The sequence below is a fragment of the Bufo bufo genome, chromosome 2 (assembly GCF_905171765.1).
Source record: "Bufo bufo chromosome 2, aBufBuf1.1, whole genome shotgun sequence".
NCBI classification, from domain to species: Eukaryota; Metazoa; Chordata; class Amphibia; order Anura; family Bufonidae; genus Bufo; species Bufo bufo.
In genome coordinates, this window is record NC_053390.1 from 794,450,564 (window position 1) to 794,456,563 (window position 6,000).

Consider the following 6,000-nt stretch of genomic DNA (forward strand, 5'->3'; position numbering starts at 1 on the left):
CAAACTCGAACCCCCATGTAGGTGAGTAAACCACGCAGAAAAATACTGGTGTTGGTCAGGATACGCTCCAACAGCCAGTAGATCTGCACACACTAAGCTACGGCTCTACGCGTTTCTGTGCAGCTGATTAATGCACTTCATCAGGAGCCAAGGTAGCTACTACACCTAAACTGCCTAAGGCCGATATCATAGGCTTGAAATCGGCGTGCTACATGAGACTGTTATTAAGTAGCACCGAATCCTGGTGTGGGAGACGGTGTGCTGCTTGTTACAAACATAGTCTCGGCTCTGTATAACCGGATAGGCCTAATGTACGGCCATGATATGCCTGAAGGTCTTTGTCAGGACCTCAGGTACAATGACAACCCATCAGCGCCCTCTCTCTAGAGCAAGCCACTTAGGTGCCACAGTCACTACTGACTGCAACACCTAAGGAGCTAGATGGCCAGAAACAGGGAGGACGCCTAGCCTGTGCCGTACATCACAGTAAGGTTAGTAGTACAGTGCTCGGGTACAGATTGGAGCAATACCAGTGCTCGGGTACAGATTGGAGCAATACCAGTGCTCGGGTACAGATTGGAGCAATACCAGTGCTCGGGTACAGATTGGAGCAATACCAGTGCTCGGGTACAGATTGGAGCAATACCAGTGCTCGGGTACAGATTGGAGCAATACCAGTGCTCGGGTACAGATTGGAGCAATACCAGTGCTCGGGTACAGATTGGAGCAATACCAGTGCTCGGGTACAAATTAGAGCAATACCAGTGCTCGGGTACAAATTAGAGCAATACCAGTGCTCGGGTACAGATTAGAGCAATACCAGTGCTCGGGTACAGATTAGAGTAATACCAGTGCTCGGGTACAGATTAGAGTAATACCAGTGCTCGGGTACAGATTAGAGTAATACCAGTGCTCGGGTACAGACTGGATTATTACATGCATTCAGTATACCCAGGCTAATGGCACACTGCATGTACAGTCAGTATCAGGGTGGATAAAAATCTATGATTTATTCATTTATTTTATCAGATTTTTTTTTATTTAAATCGGATTTTTTTTTTATATAAAAAGCTTTTTGAAGAAAATATATTACCATCCAAAGGTTATTCCATCATGAAATAAAGATTTGTTTTTTAATTATGTAGAATAAGGCTGTACGTGAACTCCCATATTGTTGAATGGATTAGGCAGTGGCTGAGGGACAGACAACGGAGGGTTGTAGTCAATGGAGTATATTCAGACCAAGGTCTTGTTACCAGTGGGGTACCTCAGGGATCTGTTCTGGGACCCATATTGTTTAATATCTTTATCAGTGAAATTGCAGAAGGCCTCGATGGTAAGGGGTGTCTATTTGCTGATGACACAAAGATTTTGTAACAGGGTTGATGTTCCTGAAGGGATACACCAAATGGAAAAGGATTTAGGAAAACTAGAGGAATGGTCAAAAATCTGGCAACTAAAATGTAATGTTGATAAGTGCAAGATAATGCACCTGGGACGTAAAAACCCAAGAGCACAATATAAAATCAGTGATACAGTCCTAACCTCAGTATCTGAGGAAAGGGATTTAGGGGTCATTATTTCAGAAGACTTAAAGGTAGGCAGACAATGTCATAGAGCAGCAGGAAATGCTAGCAGAATGCTGGGGTGTATAGGGAGAGGCATTACCAGTAGAAAGAGGGAGGTGCTCATGCCGCTCTACAGAGCACTAGTGAGACCTCACTTGGAGTATTGTGCTCAGTACTGGAGACCATATCTCCAGAAGGATATAGATACTTTGGAGAGAGTTCAGAGAAGAGCTACTAAACTGGTACATGGATTGCAGGATAAGGGGCTCCATTCACACGTCCGCAAAATGGGTCTGCATCCTTTCCGCAATTTTGCGGAATGGGTGCGGACCCATTAATTCTCTATGGGGACGGAATGGATGCGGACAGCACACAGTGTGCTGTCTGCAGCCGCAATTGCGGAGCGCGGCCCCGATTTTGGGTCCGCAGCTCCGCAAAAAGATAGAGCATGTCCTATTCTTGTCCGCAGCTTGCGGATAAGAATAGGCATTTCAATGGGGGAAGCCGGGCTGGTGTGTTGCGGACCCGCAATTTGCGGGTCTGCAACACACCACGGACGTGTGAATGTAGCCTAAAACTTACCAGGAAAGATTAAAGGACCTTCACATGTATTGCTTGGAAGAAAGACGAGACAGAGGAGATATGATAGAAACTGCTAAATACATAAAGGGAATCAACAAGGTAAAAGAGGAGAGAATATTTAAAAGAAGATAAACTGCTACAAGAGGACATAGTTTCAAATTAGAGGAGCAAAGATTTAAAAGTAATATCAGGAAGTATTACTTTACTGAGAGAGTAGTGGATGCATGGAATAGCCTTCCTGCAGAAGTGGTAGCTGCAAATACAGTGAAGGAGTTTAAGCATGCATGGGATAGGCATAAGGCCATCCTTCATATAAGATACGGCCAGGGGCTATCCATAGTATTCAGTATATTGGGCAGACTAGATGGGCCAAATGGTTCTTATCTGCCGACACATTCTATGTTTCTATATGTGTAATTTATTTGTTAAATAAATTCCATTAATCCATTCACAATGTCACGCTCTTCCAGAGGTTTTTGTAAGATTATTGGGCAGTTTCTCTGCCTACAAGATATTATCACAGATGCTTGGTTTACTTTTGCAGTTCTCAAAACTGAATTTGACTCAGCAGAGATCACATGCCGCCTCTTCTTCACAGCAAAAATGTTAATGAACAGAGTTGAGAAAAATACCTTAATCCTAACTTCTACAAACCTATAAATACAGAATCAACCTAATCAAACTAATAGGAAAAGTTGTTATTCTAAAAATCTTCATCTACTTGCATATTATAAGTTATACCAGCAAGAATTAGTCTTTATGTAGAAAACTAGGATTTAAATCAAGCCTTACTGACTAGTGATTTAAATCAAATCCACCCTGGCCCGTATTGTGCATTAGTACGTGAAGCCATCACCAGGACTGGATCTCATATTTCTTCTCTTCTTTGCATCCACTTTGGCTTCAAAATACTGATACAAAACCAGGACCAACTCTGCAGTGTATGAACAAGGCCCAACACCGCGCTGAGGTACAGGAGCCCCTATTAAACCTGAAGTGACCGCACATCCCCGGCCGGGACACGTCACCAAACTCGTTTTACCGGAAACTCTGGTAACAAAACCAAGAATAACACCTGAGATGGAGGGAAGGAGGGGCGGCGAATATCACTGTAAGTGATCGGCGACTGTAAACCAACATCTAGGCGGCTTCCTCCATTGTAACCAGAGTCGTCCTCGTCCATCTTCAGTCTGGAAAAGCTGGGTGACCACAACCCATACGAGATCTACCACTGCTCAGGGGTTGTCACTCAGCCAATCTGCTCTGACCTGCATCAATACTGCTATGGACAATGGATCAATGGCCGACAAAGGAATGGTAACAATTTACTCATGTACTTCCAGGGGGAATAAGGGAGGGACGGCAGGTCGTCGAGCTCTAAGGAACGATGCTCCAGCGTTGATGCAGGTGTTGACTAAAACAGACATCGCAGAAATGGTGACATTCGCCGACAACAAGCAGAGATGCTGAAGATGGTGAGGAGCGGTCACACCGAGTGTATCGGGAAGCTGTAGAGCTTTTCATTATACAAAGACGGTCTTCGCTAACGGAAAATTACCGCGCCGATCCCCTTTCCTGGCACTAAGGGTGCGTTCACACTGAGTAGTTTTGGCGCGGATTCCGTATCTAAAATCGACTCCAAAAACGTACGCTGAACTTCCCCACTGATTTCAATGGGGAATCCACTTTTAACCATATGGTGCTTTTTTTCCTGCTTGCGGTTTTATAAAAGATGCGTCCTGTCCGTTCTTTAGGCCGAATCCACATCCGGAATTCCGGAGCGAAAAACCACATCAGGAAAAAAAATTAAAAATCAATTTGTTTTTTCAGCACAGAAAATACTCCACGTGAACATAACTCTAAAGCCCACCGACCACATTTATTTATTTTTTCCCGCGTGGTTTTTGATGCTTTTTTTTTTTTTAAAGAGGTTTTCTGAAAATGTTCATACTGATGACACATTCCCTCATATCTGATCAGTGGGGGTCTGACACGCGGGACCCCCACTGATCAGCTGTTTAAGGAGGCGCCATCCTTTCTATAGTGGCTGTTCTTGGTACTGCGCCCAGGTCATGTGACCGATAAACGTGACATCACTGGCCTAGTAAATGGCGATAAAGCCTCGGCTTCGCGAAACAACTAATCGGCCAGGGTCCTGGGTGTCGGACCCCCACCGATCAGATACTGATGACCTATCCTGAGGATATATAGGATATATATATCCCTTTAGGGCTCATGCACACAAACGTATTTTCTTTCCGTTTTTTGTGGACCGTATGCGGAACCATTCATTTCAATGGGTCCGCAAAAAAAAAAAAAAGTGTGCTTTCCGTATGTCCGTAAAAAATATTACATGTCCTACTATTGTCCGCATTACAGATAAAGGCCTCTTGCACAAGACCGTATGGCTTTTTTCGGTATTTTGCGGTCTGCAAAAAACGGATTCCCCAAAAATACGGATGACGTCCGTGTGCATTCCATTTTTTGCGGAATGGAACTGCTGGCCGCTGATAAAACAGTCCTATCCTTGTCCGTTATGCGGACAATAATAGGACATGTTCTATCTTTGAACGGAAACGGAAAGCATACAGAGTACCTTCAGTTTTTTTTGCGGATCCATTGAAATGAATGAAGAATAGCTGTAAAGGCAGCTCTCACCTCTGCCTCTGCTAGACGAGCGAGGAGGCCGCACCTGGCTGCAGTTAAACAAATATTGGAAGAAAAATCCGGCTCCACGTCTCAGCAGGAAACGCTTTGTATGTAATGCGGTTAAAATCTTCATACAGGATACGTTTCGTCAGCGCGTTTCAGACCATATGACAATTTTGGTCCTTCCTCATGACGTGTGAAACTTGCAACGGATTGTGCCTCCTGCGCACCTGGCCGGTCACATGGCCCAGAGAGAACGCACCGGCGCAATCACCCCGGAGTTTGGCTTTTTAAGCGGTTGCGCCGGTGCGTTCTCTCTGTGCCATGTGACCGGCCACCAGGTGCTCGGGGGGCACAGGAGGCACAATCCGTTGCAAGTTTCACACGCCATGAGGAAGGACCAAAATTGTCAAATGGTCTGAAACGCGTTGACGGAAACGTATCCTGTATGAAGAGTTTAACCGCATTACATACAAAGCGTTTCCTGCTGAGACGTGGAACCGGATTTTTCGTCCAACTATTGAAATGAATGGTTCCGTATACGGAACGTGTTCGTGGGCAAGAGGCCTAAAGATACTGCTGTTCTATCGGGGGTCAGCTGTTCAGTTCTGCAAAATACGTAATGCACACAGACGCCATCCGTAAATACATACGGTCGTGTGCATGAGGCCTTAACCAAAGGGCGTTTTCGTCAACACAAAACTGCATTTTTAGCTTGCGGTTTTTGGCGCCTATTCACACACACAACGTACAGAGCGGTTTTTTATACTTCCGTCCCTTCTTATTCCTACGTGTAAAAAAATAAATAAAGCACAAGTGCTGCTTCCCACTGATATGAAGGGGAGGCTGCTCTAAAGCGTTTTTTCTGGAGAATAATTTTGGGCAGAAACGCTCCAAAACACTCAGTGTGTGAACTGGCCCCAGGGTCTGCGTCAGTCTAGACTCGGGAGGGATGAGGGGCACGGGCAGTGATGTGTGCGGGCAGAGGACGGGCGCCCACACCCCCTACCTCATCGGAGAGGACGCTCAGGCGCTGCGCTGCAGGGAGCCCGCCTCCATCGCCGGCTTCTCCGCGGTCACGGACGGTGTTTACCGGGGCTGCAATCAGCTGAGCAACAAGACAGCAGTGACGTCACGGCGAACTCCGAACCCGGCTGCGTGTGTGTGTGTGCGCTGCTCTGCCAGAGTGTTTGGGGGCGAG

The 6,000-nt window shown here is 45.9% G+C and overlaps 1 protein-coding gene across 1 annotated transcript in view; it reads right to left on the reverse strand.

Annotated features, from left to right (window-relative positions):
- RNF103 (ring finger protein 103) overlaps positions 1–6,000 on the reverse strand; it is a 35,925-nt gene extending 29,925 nt beyond the window's left edge. Inside the window, exon 1 of the mRNA XM_040419258.1 lies at positions 5,809–6,000. The gene's annotated coding sequence lies outside the window, so the exon portion shown is untranslated. The remainder of the gene's footprint in view (positions 1–5,808) is intronic.